The sequence below is a fragment of the Notamacropus eugenii genome, chromosome X, assembly GCF_028372415.1.
Source record: "Notamacropus eugenii isolate mMacEug1 chromosome X, mMacEug1.pri_v2, whole genome shotgun sequence".
Classification (NCBI taxonomy): Eukaryota; Metazoa; Chordata; class Mammalia; order Diprotodontia; family Macropodidae; genus Notamacropus; species Notamacropus eugenii.
The window spans coordinates 1,225,955-1,244,646 of NC_092879.1; the positions used below are offsets into that span (position 1 = coordinate 1,225,955).

General features: G+C 37.9%; 1 pseudogene; it reads left to right on the plus strand.

The window, feature by feature from the left end:
* Positions 1-288: 288 nt before the first annotated feature.
* Positions 289-17,381, plus strand: LOC140515782 (tudor domain-containing protein 1-like; annotated as a pseudogene).
* The last annotated feature ends 1,311 nt before the right edge of the window (positions 17,382-18,692 follow it).

The window sequence follows — 18,692 nt, forward strand, 5'->3', positions numbered from 1 at the left end:
TGGTTTTGTGTTGTAATTTTTGATCTGCACTTCCCTCATTTAACGAAATGTTTCCCTTATGACTTGTTGATTCCATACAATTGATAAATGTTGTGGAGGGTCAGGCTTAGAACTTGAATTTAATTTTTGTAACTGTTGTTAAAACACATATTAAGTGAATTGATCCTAAATGTTGGTTATTTGAATTTTCTGGGAAGGTGATTTTTGAAGATTCTGGAGAAAAAGCAAGCAAAGATATAACACTGGCTGAGTATAAAAGTAATCTCATTCCAAAGGTGTTATCCGTAAATGTTGGAGGTGAATTTTGTGGTGTCGTTGCTCATATTGAAACTCCAGAACACTTCTTTTGTCAACAGCTACCAAGTGGCCATAAGTAAATTTCATTTCACCCACTAGCTAAGGAATATCAGCACCCTTCCCCTTGTATATTTTTTCATATATTCTCTTACAAATTTACAAATGGATATTTGTGTTTTTAAAAACATGCTTTCTGAGGGGTAGCTAGGTGGTACGGTGGATAGAGGATCTGACTTCAAATCCGGTCTCAGACACCTTACCCTTACTAGCTGTGTGGCCCTTGCCAAGTCACTTAACCCTGATTGCCTTGAAAAAAAGAAGTTAAAACCTAACTTCTATCTACAGGTCAGCTTGCTGAACTTCAGTTATCTCCAGATATAAAACCTAGAAGCAAGCATTGGGGAGAAGAAGCCCCCCAGCAAGGTTTCAGATGTGTGTTGCAGGGATCAAACTTCAGGCTAAAGTAGGGGATCTCACAGACCGTGGTGCTGGAGTTAAACTCACTGACCTTTCTACTGATTATCCAACAGTTACAAGTGATATACTTACTGATGAGCATTTGGTTTTAAAAGATGAACCACCACGTAAAAATACACAACATGATAAATCTGTCAGTCACATTGACTTGCCATTTCATCCTGATGTTCTTTAAGGTAAGACTTCATTTAATTGTGCATTTGTTGTAATAAAACATTTTGTTATAAATGTGGACTTTAGGATTTCCTTTTCCAAGTCGACGTAATTTTCCAGTAGCAATTTAATTCACTGAGCATCTGTTGAGTGTATGCTGTATATAAAGCACTGTTCTTTGTTCAGTTTAGAATCTTGTGTATAATTTTTCAGAAAATGAATTCCGTATTAGATCCAAACCTCAGTGATTTTGTCAGTACCTATTAGGTGTTGAAATGCTGTAAGAAACCACTTTGTTGGTTAGGGGAGCTAGGTGACACAGTGGGTAGAGTATTGGATTTGAAGGCATGAAGACCTGAGTTCAGATCTGCTCTCAGCTAGCTGTGTGACCCTGGGCAAGTCACTTAACCTTGTTTACCTCAGTTTCCTCATCTGTAAAATGAACTGGAGAAGGAATGGCAAACCACTCCAATATTTTTGCCCAAGAAAACCCTAAATGGGGTCACGTAGAGTTGGACACCACTGGACAACAACAAGAATATTATGTATGTTTCTAATGTAACTTCCCTTACAGGTATGATAACAGCTCACATTTATTTATACAGCACTTGAAAATACACATAACAGCAACAACCCTTTGAAGTAGGTAGGTTAGGGATAGGGACTAAACTTGAGATTTCATTGTTATAGGAAACTCCCTGGTAAGGAAATTTCCTCTATTTATGAGGAAATTCTACAACTTAAGAGTGCTATAGAGTTCAGCACAGAGACCTTAAGTGACTTACATTTGGTCACACAATGAGTACACGTGTCAGAATTAGAATCAGAACCCAGGTCTTCCTAACACCAAGTCTGTGTCTGTAGCCACTCCATTACAAGGACCTGGAGATGAGTACTTCAGATGTTATCTCCACTTTATGGATAAGGAGACAAAGTTTCCAAAAGGCTAAATGATTTGCTTATGGTCAACATAGCTCACGTATCACTCAGAATTTTAATATGGTTCCTCCCAAAATTACTCCCAACTCCAGGTCCAGCGCTTTAATAAGCCATGCTATTTCTTGTTTCATCTTATTTTGTGCGGGAGATCTGTGGCTGAAAAGTTTGTTCTGATTAAATTTTTAGAAAATCAAATCCTATTTTAACTATCCTAGGGGAGTTTGATATTTAAAGAAACTGTATTGTAATATATAGGTTATTTTGTAATATACCCAGATAACTTTGGTGAAGTCCTGATTTTTATGGATTGAGGTGGTTATAGTAGGTATGCCTGTGTTTTAACTTTGACCAGTCTTTTCTCTAGTTTGAATTTAGAAGTGTGTAATGACTTCCTGTTCGGCCATTTGCCTCTGGGTATGATGTTGGCTGAAGCTTTTTACTATTCTAGATGGTGGCTATTTCCTATTGTATTCCTATATCTTCTGAAGACAAAAATTCTGGTTTCCTTCAAAACTTAACTCAAAGCCTTTTCTGTTCCTCCTCCCCCTGCCACCTTCTGTATATTACATACATACTTATGGTCGCACGTTGTCTCCTCTGATAGAATATAAACTTCTTGAGGACAGATTACATCAAGTCAAACATGCAAGCATTTTATGTACCTACGCTGTGCTGGATGCTGTGCTAAGTTCTGGGGCTATCAAGAAAGGCAAAACAAATATACATATATATAGGATAAATTGGACATAATTTCAGAGGGGAGGGCACTGATATTAAGGGGTTGTCAGGAAAGGCCTCTTGCAAAACATGGAAGTGTAACTGAGACTTGAAGGAAGCCAGGAGGTGGACACAAGGAGAGACAGAGTTCCAGGCCTGGGCAACACTACTGAAAATGTAAACTTGGGAGATGAAGTGCCTAGTGTGAAGAACTTTAAGGAATATTAAGGCTGGTATCACTAGATCCCAAAATATGTGGCAGGAAGTAAGGTGTAAAAAGACTGTAAAGTTAGGAAGGAACCAAATTTTGGAGGACTTTAAAAGATGAGGATTTTACATTTGATCTTGGTAGGTATAATAGAGAGCCAGGAGTTTATTGAATAGGTGGATGACATGGTCAGATTTGTGCTTCAGGAAGATCAATCTGACAGCTGAGTGGAAGATGGACTAGAGTCGGGAGGCACTTGAGTCCAGGAGACTACCCAGAAGGCTCTAAAAATAGTCCTGGTACGAGGGCATTCGGACTGGCCCTGTGGTGGTGGCAATGTCAGATTGATGTCACTAAGGTAAACAACAATATTTGGCAACTGATTGCATAGAGAAGATGAGAAAGAGTTCAGAGTCAAGGTTGACCCTAGATTGCAAGCCTGGGTGACTAAGAGGATTGTGGTATCCTTGACTGTGGTAGGAAAGTTGGGAAAAAGGGACAGTTTGCAGCGAAAGGTACGAAGATGTCTGAGGGACGTCCATTTTAAGATGTCCAGTGAGCAGCTAGAGACGTGATCCTGAAAGGTCAAAAGAGAGGTTAGGGCTGGACAAAGAGATATTTCCTTTGTGTCTTGGCATGCACAATGCCTGACACCTAGCTGGTACTTAATCAGTCCTTGGTCCCTACCATTCCTGTCTCTTATGGAAGATTGTCAGCCTTTTCTTCCCCTCTAAATTGCAAAATCTCCTTGTCTGCTGGCTCCCGCCAAATAGGACTGGGTCTTCCCCATCTGTAAGAAATTCTTATTGGACTTACTCCTCTCCACCTTGAATACTTAATATCTCCCCTTTGCAGTCAACCTAGAAAAGTTATCGTCTTACCTTGAATTTCACTACTTTTCCTCATTTCTTTCATTTTTTATACTGAACTTAAACACATGAAAAATCAACATTTTCATATTCACAACAAAGCACAAAAAAGATTGCATTTAGAAACTGTGGATCTCTACTTCATGCTGCTTTTTAAAAAATTTATAAAATGAATTCAATTCATTATTTTCAAAATTGTCCTATTTCCATGTGTTTTCTTCTGAACTTCATTTCATTTTTCTCTAGCATTTTTAAAATGTTTCAATGGTCCTGGTCCTATTTTTTTCCCTCATCACTTTTGCTAATCCCCTCCCCTCCACCATTAAAAACAGGGGGGAAAGCACCTTGTAACAAATAAGCATAGTCAAGCAAAACAAATCCATATCTTGATTATATTTGAAGATATATGATTTCTCTGCACTGAGTGTCCATCGCTTCTGTTACAAGTTGCATAACATGATTCGACATGGGCCCTCTGGAGACGTGGTGTTGGGCATTGCTGCGATCAAATTCTTTAAACTTTTCAAAATAATTTTTTTTGTACTTTTCTAAGTTGTTCTTCTGGTTCTGCGGACTTCACTCAGCATCAGATCAAACAAGTCTGCCCAGGTTTCTCGGGTTTCTTACAGGGCAGTAATGTTCTGTTACATTCATATACCAGAACTTATTCAGCCATTGCTTAATTGATAGGCATCCTCTTAATTTCCAGTTCTTTGCTTTTCCTCCTCCTTGTCATTCTATTCTCCCTTTGGGATCAGGATATTTTTGTTTTGCCCCCAGCTCTTCTATCCCTGGTATCAGTCTCCCTCTCAACACCTTCCATGCCTTTCCTGACATGTTTCCCTGTTAATGAATTTTCTGCTCCAAAGTCTGTGAGTCTGTCCAATCCTCATTTTTCCAATTCATAAATTCCTTTTCCTCATGCATCCCAATTGTGAGGAATATCAATTTCTACTTCTTTTTTCCTCCTTTATTCATCAGTATATTCCCTTTGCCATTCCTGCTCTTTCCCTTTGGAAAATCCTCAAAATAGAATTTGCCCCTACATTGCCGTTCTGTATTTAAACTCAGTTACTTTTAAAAATTGTATTTCATTTTTTTCAAAAAGCAAAAATCTGCATTGCTTCTCTAACCACCTTCTCAGACTGCATTGAGAAAGAAAAAAAAATCCCTATTACAACTATGTATAGTGAAGCAAAACAAAACTCATGCTGCTCATATAAAAACAAAGTCTTCTTCTCTTCTGACTCTTTAATCCTCTCTCAGAAAGTTGGAAGCGTGTTTCATCATTTGTCCTCTGGAATTGCGATTGGTCATTATTCTGATCAGAATTCCTGAGGCTTTCATAGTTGTATGTTTTTCATATTATTATCATTGTATCAGTTATTTTGGTACTGATGAGTTTACTCTGCATCAGATTATGTAAGTCTTCCCAATTTTCTCTGAAATCCTTCCTTTGATTATTGTTTACAGCACCAATGACGTTCATTTACCTTTGCATACCATACCTTCTTCCATAGTGGTCTCCTTTCATTTCAACTCTTATTTCATCACGTCTAGAAATTCTAGTTGAATTTGTGCCTGTGCTGTTTGGGGGGTTTAGGTGTTGCTTGTAGATGTTTGGAGTCATTCTCTTCTTCCAGGTTTGTGTCTTGAGTATCCCTCATACCACAGTAGCTTTTTATGATGGGATTCTTTCTGGTTTGCACATTCCTCTAGCCCACTCTATGTTAGTGTCAGGCTCCGAATACTCCTGGAGGGAAGGTGAGGATTAGCCCTCTAGCTGCTTTCTGGGGGTATTGAATGTGATTTTGATGCCAGGGCAGCTCACTCTGAGGACCTGCAAGCTTGCGGTACTTCCAAAGTGGGGTGATCCAAAGAAAAGTTTAATTCATAACCCCTGGGTCTAAGTTCTGCAATTTCCTACCCTGGGTTTGGGTCTCAGCAACAGTAAGGAAACTGATGTTGAACTGTTAGCTAGCTAGGAAACTCTGCTGGTTCAGAGTGACAGAGTTGCCATCTCCCCTTGGGTCTGGGATTCTGGCCCTGATTTTTCACCTTCAGGCTTCAGACTGGGGTAAAAGCTGAAACAGATGCCACTCTGCTCCTGGGGTCTTGATCCTCACCACTCCTGCTTGCTTCTGAGCTTGTTCCTCTTTCAGCCATTTCCTAGGGCCTGCTACTGCTTGCTCCTCCAGAATACCACCCATAGGTACAGGTTCACCCTTGACCTGTATCCTAGAACTGAGTAGTGAGTGACATGTCACTTTATCCCATCATTGCCCTGATACACAGTCTTTCCCCTGGGCTCTGGAGTGCTGTGTGCCTATCTCTAGTCCGTACAAACCTCACTCTTTCACACTGTGGGCTGGAAAAATAGCTCACCCTGGCTTTTACTTGGATTTCCCTGTCAGGACTAAGTATGTTAGGAAGTTTTTCCTTACAACTAATCTAAGTTTGCCTCTTTTCAATTTATACCCATTGTTCTGGTTCAGTCTTTCTTCTGGGGCCAAGCTCAAGTATCCTGATAACCTTTTCAAATGCCTGAAGTTGGCATCTTTATTCCCCTCACCCCAGTCTTGTCATCCCAAGGCTTAAACGATCCCCAGTTCCCTCATTTAATCTTTTGATGAACTTGTAACTTTTCACTATTTCAGTTGTCTTTTTCTGGATCCTCCCTTGCATATTAATGTCCTTTTAAAGATGTGCCCCCCCAGAACTGAACATAACCCTCTAGATATGGGCATATCTGAATAGGGCACAATGAGGCTACCACTTATTCCAGCATGTCATGTCTCTCTTACTACAATCGAAGATAACATTAGTTTTCTTGGCAGCCATGTCAGAATGTTTGGCACATATTGAACTTGATGTCAGCTGCAATTCCCAGAACGTTTTCCAGATGAACTTCTGTCAAGCCATGCTTCTCCTAATTTGTATTTGTGATGTTGATTTTTAAAAATCCTAATATTAGTATTGTTATTGGGCTTTCCTGATTTTCACCTTAATTGATCCCAATCTTCTAGCTTGTCAAAAAGTGTTTTCGATCTCACTGCTCAGCCCATTATGAGTTAGCTCTCTTGAGTAGCTTTGGATCACCTGTAGATGTGATAAATGTGATAGGTATACCCTTATCCAAGATATATTTTAAAAATACATCCAATTACTGACTTCCTAAGACTCTACCATAGACCTTTTCCCAAACTGAACCATTAATGACTCTTCTTGGAGCTTTTGGAATTTTTTGAATGCATCTAATTGTGTTATCTAGCCTATATCTCTTTACCTATTGGGTAAGAACAGTGTGAGAAAACTTTTATCCAAAGCTTGGCTAAAAGCTAGATAAAAAGTGTTTGCAGCATGCTACTTTATCTCCTAACCTTGTTAAAAAAAAAAAAACAAAAACACATTTCGTTAGGCTTTAACTATGCTTGATGAAGCCAAACTGACTCTTGATCAAGGCTTCCCTGTTTGCATGATCACTAATTGCCTGGTCAGTTTGATGAGTATTTGATAAGTACCTACTGTGTGTCAGGCACTGTGTTAAGTGTTGAGAATACAAAAAGAAGTGAAAGATAATTCTTGACCTTAAAGAGCTCACAATCTAATGGGGAAGACATCATGCAAATAAACAGAGACGAATAAACTGTATACAGGATAAATTGGACATGATTAAAGATTGAGAGGTGTTGGGAACAACTCTGTAGAAAATAGGATTTCAGCTGAGAATTAAAGGAAGGTTGACAAAGCAGCAGGCAGAAGTGAGGAGGAGGGAGAGAGCATTCCAGGGATGGGGGACAGCAGGAGAAAATGCCCAGAACCAAGAGATGAAGTGTCTTGTTTATGGAACATCCAGGAGGCCAGTGTCACTGGATCAAAGAGTAGTGCTGGGGAGTAAGGTATAAGAAAAGCAAGCAGAAAGGTATAAGAAGACTGGGTTACAAAGGACTTCAAATGCTAAACAGAGGAATTTGTATTTGATCTTAGAGATTCTAGGGAATCCATTGGAGTTCGTTGAATGGGGAGAAGGAGTGACTTGATCAGACTTGCATTTTGGGAAAATCACTTTGGTGGCTGAATGGAGCATGGATTGGAGTAAGGACACACTTGAGGCAGGCAGATGTACCAGCAAGCTGTCTCAGTGCTCAAGGCATGAGATGATGAGGGCTTGCCCCAGAGTGGTGGAAATATCAGAAGAGAGAGAATGGATTTGAATCTCATATTCCAGAGATGTTGCAAAGGTGCGATGATGTTCCTGGGGAACAGATTGAATAGGAGGGTGAGAGATCATGAGGAGTCAAGGATGACACCTAAGTTTCAAGCTGACAGAACTGGGAAGTTGGTGTTGCCCTCTGCAGTAATAGGGGAGACCTATTTAGTGATGTATTCTAGAATTTTTCTTGAAATTGAAATCAGCCTTATTGACTTTAGATTGTAGAGTCCATTCCGTTATCCATTTTTGTTGATCAAGACATTTGTCCTTCTCCAGTCTCACAGATCTCTTCCTTTCTCCATGACCTTTTAGATATCACCAACATGGTTCAGCAAAGATGCTGCCTCTGTTTACTCTCTAGTGGCTGTAATGGCCATTTTAGGTTAACGTTGTAATTCTCTAGTTCTTGCAGTACTCTAAGATGTAGATATCTACGGTAGGGACTTCAACCTATCAGAGGCAATTAAGTGTTTTATTATCATCTCCCTATTTACCTTGGACACTGATTCCCTATGAGTCATTTCCGTTCTGTGCTTTCCAGGTCAAAGATCTTTCTGGTTAGAGAAAAGAAGCTAAGTAAGTTTTCTTTATTAGTCATCATCCCTTCTACCCCATCAGCAGTCCTATCCCTCCTTTTGCCCTCAGTGTAGCTTTAAAAAACATCACTTTTTCTTGTCCTTAACTTCCCTCACTGGCCTCAGCTCATTCTAAGCTGCAACAACACTAACATTCTAGTGGGAATCTTTTGTAGTCATCTTCTTACCTCTGGCTTCTGACGTGACTTTTAAAAATGTAGGTTGGTTAAGTGAGCTTCTTGTTCAAGTCTTTTAAGAGAATCGTTCAAAATCTAAACCCTTCAGGATATGAACGATGAGGGCAAAGGTTGAGAATGTTGACCCTTCCTTTCAGTTTTCTTGGAGTTCACCCCTTTCAATACCTTATCCCCATCATTACTATTGACTGTTGATGGTTAGAGGTTGTTGAGTAGAGTGAGCTCTCCTAACCTGTCCTGCTTGGCTTGTGCCCTGAGTTGGCATTCTCCAGCCTAAACAACTGTTTGGATCCTATTTGCTTTCCTCTCTGTGTTACCTCAAAAATGATACTGTCAGGCACGATTTCAAAAAGATTGTATGGGGAAGGAGAAGGTGCACAAGGAATACAGCAATAAAGGAATTTGTTAATACTCCCTTAAGTTTTACATATCAGTGTCTATATATCTATAGATCCCTATAGACACACATGCGCACACACAGACACACACACACACACACATGCACAGGTATCTCCTGGGCCTCATGTAAAAATACAAGCATTTGGAGAAAGAAGGAGTATAATGCAACTGTGCTATTACTGTCCTTTTATACTTTTCTTCTGAGGTATTATCTCTACTTCCTGTGTGTGTGTGTATGCGCATGTGTGTCTAGTGAACCACTGTATGTATGAACAGATCATAATTTCTTTTATGGTTCTATTTCCTGTTTTTTGTTTGAGATGGTTAATGATTGTTGGTTTCACAGACACACTTCCGCCCCCCCCCCACCCCCCCCCCACCTCCCAGTTGTTTCTAGTCATTGCACAAGTCATTATTGTCTGGCATATAGGCAGCTAATAAATGTTGGACCTCATCCCCAATGTATTAATTCCAGCAAGGTTGCCATCATGCTTTAAAATAGTCTTATTAATAGTATCTGGCTAGCGATAAGCACTGCCTCCACTAGGGTGAAGAGAGTAATCACTGTTATTTTGAGATCTATACCACAGCTAGACACTATTTTTTCTGAGCAGTTTGGTTTTCCATATAAATAGAATGGAAAGCACAGAAATAATGACACAGACTAGTATGTCTCTGCGAGAATACAAGCCCTATATTTGGCTTGTCCTAATGATAGGCCATTGTTGCCTGTGATGACCCAAGGCCTACTGTTCAAATTCTCCAGAGCAGTGATGTCAAATTCTGATCCAAATCAAGATGTAATTGAAAAATATTTATCAAAATAAGTAAAACTACAGTACAACATAGATGATGATAATTTGTGGTTTTTCTGAGTCAACATACAGCCCACAGGAATCCATTTCTATTTGTGTTTGACACTACTGCTGCAGAGGACACATCTCTTGGACCTGATGGAAAAGCACAAGTATTTGGAGAAAAAATTGATACAGTCCAACTGTGTTATTTCTTCCCTTTGATACTTTTCTTTTGAAGTATTATCTCTACTTCCTTTTTCTCCGACTATACTTTGGAACTTCTGGGTATGCCAGTTGCTTAGGACTGGGGGACTTTGCCTGTGCTTGATTCCTTTAAAAAAAAAAAAAAAAGAAATACATTATTATATTTATCTTCTTCATGGACCTTCTAAGATTATAAAGCTACCCACATCGATAATTTTACAGAAGAGGCTCCTAACACATGCAGGTCTCTTAACTTTCTCTTACTCAGTCTCTTATACTATTATCTCTCTACTATTTGCTCTCTCTCGCTAAGACTGTCTGCAAAACACTGTGCTGGGTGCTGAGAAATACAAAGATAAAAGCGGAACAGCTCCTGTACTCATGGAGCTTATAGCCTAATGGGGCAAACATGCAGATATGCAAAAGAGAGATACAAGGCAAAATGGAGGGGTGATGAATGGGAGGCATGCACGAGCAATCAGAGAGGGTTAGAGTAGATTTTCGTTATAGTAGATATAGTCCATCATTGGGACAAAACTCAATGCCTTTTCAGCATAAAAGAATCTGCCAGGTTGTGTCCTACTGAAAGAGTTTTTGGGAAACTAGAGTCACCTGTTTGCCAAAACATGGCATATAACCTTTTATTTTTATTCCTAATGAATTAAATTTCCTAAATTCTATTTTTCAAAAAAGCAAAGTAGTTTCAACTGAATTAACATTTTCATTGTATAAAGGTCCAGAAACTTGAAGGTACCAGATGCAATCTATTTTTCATGCTGTGGATAGGACTAAAAAATACTAATATGGTAAATTTCTATTTCTGTGGAAGACCAAAATGCTTAGATAACCACAACTTTGTTCTTTTCCAGTACCAAATAGTAGTAATTGGTATTTATAATGGTGACACAGGGCTTCAGAATCATGAACAAAAAACTGTATGATTCTCATGGTATTTGAATAATGAATTTTTTTTTTTTAATGCTTACTGGACTTTACTCTCCCCACAAGATAATCATCTATTATCCCTTTCCTTTTCTAGCTGACCTTAAAAAAGCTATCTGTTAGGAGTAGTGAGTTCTGTCACTACTTCTCTCATTCACTTCTCAACTGTATGCGATATGGTGTCTGATCTCCCACTGATCTGAAACTACCCTTTAGTTACCAGCGAACTCTTCTTAATTACCAAACCTTATGGTCTTTTCAAAATCTCATCCTTCTTGACAGATTTTATAATGTTCATCATTTCTCCTTTCTGGGTTTTTGTGACACAAAGCTTTTTCAGTTCTCCTCCTATGCCTATCTGACCATTTATCATTCTTCTTACTTGCTTCATTTTCACCCATGTCTCCCTCACTAGCTGTGGGTCTTCTTTTCTTTGTCCATATATTCTCATTTGATTATCTCATCAGCTTCCATGGCTTCAGTCATCATCCCAGATCTATATAGCCATCCCTCCAATCAGTCAGCAAGATTTATTAAGCACTTACTATGTACCAGGCATTGCGCTAAGCACATGGATGCAAAGAAAAGTTAAAAAAAAAAAAAAAAAACCCAACCCAGCCCTTCTTCTCAAGGAGCTCACAGGCTAACAGGGGAGGCCACATGCACACAACTATGTATAAATAGGGTATGTAAAGGATATATTGGGCGATGATCTCAGAGCAAAGGCACTAAAATTGAGGACTAATTGTGTTCTTCTTCTTAGTTAAGAGTTTAGCCAGGGAAGCTGGGAGGCAGAAATGAACAGAGAGAGAATTCTGGTTTCATGGATAGCCAGTGAAAATGCCTAAAGTTGGGAGATAGATTGATGTCATACTTGAAGAAAAGCCAAGAGACTAGTATTATTATCTAGCATATAATGCCAGAGGGATGGGAGTAACATGGAAGAAGACTGGAAAGGTGGAACCAGATTGGCTTATGGGGGGCTTTAAAAAGCAGATAGAGGATTGTATATTTAGTCATAGAGGCGCAGTAGGGAGCCGCTAGAGTTTATTGAGAGGAAGTAAAGAGGGAACAGTCAGACTTTTATGCTTTAGGAACTTCAGTTTGAGAATCAGGTGGAGGATCACCTGGAGTCAGGAGAATTAAGACAGGGAGATCAACCCCAAGACTGTTGTACTATTCCAGGCATAAGATAATGAGGGTCTTCACCAGGCTGGTGGAAGTGTCAGAGGCAGAACGATGGTGTATACAAGAGTTGTTACAGAGCTAGAAAAAACAGGACGTGGCAACTGAATGGATATAGTGGGTCAGAGAAAAAGGAGTTGAGAATGGGTTCAAGCTTAGGTGATCATGAGGCTGGTGTGGTACCTTTGACAGTAATAGGGAACTTAGGATGAAGGAACTCTTGGGGGAAAGGTAACATATTCAGTTTTGGACATGGTAAGTTTAACATGTCTATGGGACATAGAGTTTGAGATATCTAGTGAGCAATTGGAGATGTGATACTAAAGGTCAAGAGACAGATTAGGGCTGGAGAAATAGACCTGAGAATCGTCTTTAGAGAGAGATGATTGAAATTATGGGAACCGATAAGATTACCAAGTGAAATAGGACAGAAGGAGAAGAGGGCCCAAGACAGATCATTGGGTGGGGAGAGGGAGATTTGTGATCATTCCTTGGATAAAGATGAAGCAAAAGGAAACCAAGAAGGAGAGGTTAGACAAAAGGAAAACCAGGAGAGAGTAAACCTAGAGAGAATAGTGTCATATGAATGAAGGAGAGTGACAGTGTCACAGGTTGCATAGAGGTCAAGAAGAATAAGGATGGAGGAAAGGTCATTAAATTTTATAATTAATAATTCATTGCTAACCTGGGAGAAAAAAGTTGCAGTTGGATGGAAAGGTCAGAAGAAGCCAGACTGCAAAGAGTTAAGAGAATGAGAGGAAAGGAACAGGAGACATTGATTGTATATGGATTTGTCAAGGAGTTTAGCCATAAAACAGGAGAGGTAGGGGATGACAACTACTGGAGATGGATGAACCCATTGAGGTTTTGTTTAAGGATGGATGTGTCTGTAAGCCATAAGGAAACATCCAGGAGACTGGGAGAGATTAAAGATATGTGAGACAATGCGAGTGACAGGGTGATAGATCTTTTGGAGGAATGGAATCCCTTATTCAATGCAGAGGGGTTTGCCTTGGCAAGAAGGCCCCCTTGGATATTCTGACTGGACTTCAAGTAGGGATGTAATGAACTCATTATCCCTTCTTCCCCTTCTTCCAACCCCTCCCCCTCTCAAACTAGTTCATGTCCACGAATTCCACATTCCAGCCATTCTGCTGTACTTGTTGTTTCTCACACAGGATACTCTGTCTTCCATATCCATGCTTTTGCTCTAGTTAACCCCCTGACTTTCTTCAAGGCTCAACTAAATACAGCTTTCTGAAGAAAATCTTTTTTATTTTTTGCAAAAGGTCTCCTGGCCCCTGTATTTGCTGTTGCCTTTTTTTGTTACTTTGTACCTATTCTATATAGATGTATAGATACGTCTTTCTTATACTGTTTTTATTCCATTTTTTTTAATTTTCAGTTTCAAATTCTCTCCCTCTTTTCCTTCCCTTCCCCACCTATCCAGAAGACAAAAATAAAACCCATTAAAATATGTATAATCAGGCAAAATAAATTCCAGCATTCATCATATCTCCCACTGTGCCAAGGAAGCAAAGAAAATATGCTTCAGTCTTCACTGAGTCTGTCGGCTCACTGTCTAGAGGCCGATAGCATTCCAGGTAGCTTCTAATGTAAATGTTGTCTCCCATACTAGAACATAACTCCTTAAGGGTAGGGTCAATTTTAGGCTTTTTTTCTTTGTACTCTCAATACTTACCAAAGTATTTGCCATTAAGTATTTAATAATTGTTAAACATTACAAAATAAAAAAAAAAGTATTTAATAATTGAAGTTTGATAAACTGCATTCTTATTCCCATTTTATCTAAATTCCTTGCGAGAACGAGATTTTCTATCCTATTAGCTACCTCTTCTCCTGAGCAGTGGAAGACAATAGAATTTCCAGTTGATGAAATTGTATCAGCTTGAATACTAGATCTAATAAGCCCAAGCATTTTTATGCATAACCAATTGAGGGAAAAGGTGAGAAACCAAATTTTGATGCCTAGTATTTCTGAAACATTGCTCACACACACACACACACACACACACGCACACACACGCACACAGTGAAACCTAAGTTATTTTGTTTTCCTTACTTAAAATTTTGCTGTGCCCTGGATTTTTAGGAGAGAAATTTGCCTATGATTTGCATGTCAGTAGTTTAGTTTACAAAATAGAGCAAAACAAACTTGTGGTTTTGTCTAGGTCAACATATTAATTTTGTTTCTGTGTAGTATATTTATGATATCATATAGTAATAATCTTCAGAAAGCTCAATTCATCAAAGAAACTTTAAATTGTGTTCAATGTCCTCAGAAAGGCAGGTGCATGTCTCAAAAATATTTTCAGAAATGAGGGTTGAAATGGAAAGGATTTTCTGATTAATCCAAAGAGATTTGCCTTAGAGAACTGTACCAAAACATCCAGGAACCAAGAATTCTGACAGCCCTGCAAGTAACAGAAGTCGAAATAAGAATGAATATCTTAAAAACAAACAAACAAACAAACAAAACAACTAGAGAGGACAATATATCTGCACCCAGGTATATATATATTTGTTTAAATACACTTGAAATGACAGATTAACTTCTATTCTTGTTAGTCTTAATTAAGATGTAGTGTGTACAAGCTGAAACTGCTCACAGAATAACTTTTTATATATTCTAAATAGACCAAGAAAAATTAAATTTGGTGACAGTTAACAGAATATTGCAACTCTCAGAAAAATAGAGTACTCTTTCAACCAAGAATTGGACTTGTGTGCTGTGCCAGATTGACAAGTAAGGATCTTTCCATTAAAGCAGTACCTGTATGTTTCTTTTTATGTATAAGTAGAGATTTGAAATATTTTAAGTGCTCAGCTTCTGAAGGTAAGGGGCTCCGTGTCCATCTCACTTGTAGCTAGGTTGTTTAGAAGAGTGTTCACAAGGCCAAGGTCATGGGTGTGGTTCTAGTTTTGGAAATCTTGTCTGTTTTGTGGCTAGCTGTTGCAGAAACCTGTGCCTTTGGTCACAGTTGGAAGTTGGGCAAGAACATAAGGTGATTGGTACAAACCCATCAACACGTCCAGAAACACAATCTGTCCATGCCCTACTTGTGGAAGATGAGAGATGTCATATTTGCGTATGAAGTTATGTGCATGTAAGCAATGAACAATGTTCCATGTCATACAGTGTACAATGGAAAGTAGTTGATCTTATTTAAAAATATTTTTAAAAGGGTAGAGATACATAAACAAATCCAAATAGTCATATTTACATGAGCAAATGTGTTGAGTATCCCAAGTCTTGTAGTATGACAATCAAAATGATACTTGTTTTTTTAAGAAGTGAGTAGTGCATTCTAAGTTACGCTGTTGCTTGTTGGCTGTATTTTGTGTTATTGTATAAAATACTGATCTAAAAATTCCTAGTGGTTTGATAACGATAGAAGCCCATAATTGTTATGCTTAAATTTGTTTCTTTTTAAATAAAAATAAACAATTTGGAATAAAATGAAAGTGTAATCTTTAAACTTCTGAGCTATAGATATGTTTGTGGAGAAACATAGAGATTGCCTAATCTCTCAAACTTCAGTACAGGCAAATAGTCTTGTATGCCTTTTGGCTCAACTTGCCATTGTCTGCCATCGCAGGCTGCAAATTTGGTAACATTATGGAGGATGAAACCGTTTTAGTATGGCAAGTTAAGAGTAAGGAAGTATGTAGCATTTTTCCTGTCTTCATATGTGTGGATGGAAATTTTCTGAGTGATTTAAAATTATTTACTGGCCAGCTTTCAAGGGATGACAATGTTAAATGTAATTTCTTATTTAAGGTTTCGTCTTTTAGGTGACCATTGGTACCATTCCACCATCCTGAAGGTCTCAGAATCTGAGGTAAAAGTGCTCTGTGCTAACTACAGAAACGCTGAAATTTTGCCTTTGTCTCGGATTCAGCCAATCACCACCAGCTTCCTTGAACTTCCTTTTCAAATAGTTAGGCGCTCATTTGAAGGTAAGGTTATCATAGTTATTTTCCAAATGCAAATTTTTATGAGTTTATCCCATGTTGTTGACAGGTTAGAACTGATGTTCTAATCTTCCAGACCTGTTAATGTTACATACAGTATGTACCCACCTCTGTTTAATAGTGTACTTGACTTGTCAGTGAACATTTGAATGAGATTAATAAGGTTTTTCACTTAATGCACACAAGTAAAGGCCATTACCTTTTGCACATAGATCCAGCTATGTAAAATTAAACTGGTTCATACTACATAATTTTTTTTTGAGAGGAGCCACATTGGTTATTAAAATTCTCTTTCCTAGGAAAATAGTACATGGAGGTAGTAGTTTTATAAACCCAGATGAAAATATGTCAATTCATTTTAACTGTCATCAGTAGTTTCAGAAAATTACCCAAATTTCATCACTTTTAGAATCAAGATTATGCTTCTCAGAATAAGAGAATGTAGAAATGCTGTCATTTTTGTCACCCAAGTAGGATAACTAATTTTTTTCCAGGAATAATGAAATTGGATGGGGGATGGTCTCCATCAGTAATAGAGCAATTAAAAAAACTCATGCTGAATCACGTCATGGTTTCAGTAAAACGAGTCATTAAGAACGTCCATGCAGTGCCTGTTGAAAAACACTCTGAAAATGGTACTATTAACGTAGCTAACGAGCTAGCGATGGAAGGTCTGGCTGGCAAAGCACAACTCACCTAAAAATCAAAGTGTTTTGAATAAAGGTAATTTTCCCCCAAACTTAATATTGTACTTTTAAATTCATTTGTTAGTAAAATTCAGTTGTATACCTCTGAGAACTTTTTTTAATGTAGAAATATTTGCAGTGGAAGATGTATTTGTGTTCAGAGTATTTGATATTTGTTGTTATAGCACATTTTATTGGTTTGCTAATAGTTTCTTCTGTTTCTGGTATTTCCTGATAGGACAGACTAATTGTTGCTGCACAGAGTTAAGGAAACAAGTAAGTTAAATCTCATTAAAGTGAAAAAGAACTTCATAAGTTTTGAGTAATAGTGAATATAATTTTGTCTTTTATACCCATAGGTGGAAAAACATGAACAGATACTACTCTTCCTTTGAAATAACCCCACAAATCAAGATAAATTTACTGAAATGAAAAAGTTGCTAAAAAGATACGCATGTTAAATGACATGAAATTTATTTTTTGTACCTGCTGAATAAAATCGTATTGAATTGTGTTGTTTGAATGTATCTTCCTGAATAACATTTTGCAATAACTTTATTCTAAAACCTTATTACCTAGAATCTGCTTTCAGGTTATCTTAATTTTTATACAGTGATATCTGATACAGTTTACTACTGCTGCTGAACATCCTATGCAAGAGCAATTAGTATTGCAGTAGATAGAATTTACTTATTTAATTATAACTTTGGTTTTTTAAAATAATAAATTTTTGAAATGTACACCTTCTTTGTGAATTTAGTTGAGTCAAAGCCCATGCGTGCAGATTTTAAAGTGAAATCTCATAGTTTAGTTCACTTGTTTAGAGAAAGTTTTTCATAGATGTTTCTGTATATATGTATTAAAGTGGCAGTCAAAAACACCCAGGTAGCATGTATTTGCTATCAAAGCAAATATACTTGCGGATTCATTGACTAAGGTTTAATAAATTTACATATCTAGGCACTCAATACATGTTAGCTGAATAGTGTAGTGGGAGTTTACCATCATTTTTGTTTTCTGGCTTTCTTTGTTTTATTTTCTTTTTCAAGAAAAGTATTCATATTGTAAACCAATCTAGTAGATGACTAATAAAAGATAAATCGAATTTAGGAGTTTTGGGGTTTTTTTTTTACTTAATATTATAGGATCACAGATTTAATTTAATGAAGGATTTTGTGTCTTTCAAAAACACGTGTTGACTTCTGTAGAGTTTTAAAATTTATCCTTTGTTTAGGTACTTGTAACTCAGATACATATTAAAAATCAAAGCCAGCTTCATGAACAGTACTGTTGATCCATATGAACATGGATGGTAAGAACATAAACTGTTTTGCCACTAAATCACAGTAAAACTTTAAGCAGGTCATTTAACTTTGCTGTGCCTCAGTCTTCTCATTTGTAAAATGTGCCTATCTCACAGTGGTGTTGTGAGGATGAATTTTAAGACAATCTATCTAGGTGGAAAATAGTGTGTATTTTCAGTTTAGCTAATCCCTTTAAAGGGAGCCTTTTGACAGGACTAGTAGATGAACAAGAGATTTGTGTAATGGAATACTGCTCTTCAGTACATCAAAATAGCTGTGACTTCATCGGTGTGGGTATGCCCATCACTCAACTCCTTCATGCTTAGTAGATGGTTTCATGACTTGCTGTGCCTCAGTCTTCTCATCTGTAAAATGTGCCTATCTCACAGGGATGTTGTGAGGATCAACCTATTTAGGTGGAAAATGGTCTGTATTTTCAGTCTTGCTAATCTCTATAAAGGCAGCCTTTTGACAGGAGGTGTGTGTAATGGAATACTGTTCTTCAGTAGATCAGAAGAGCTGTGACTTCATCTG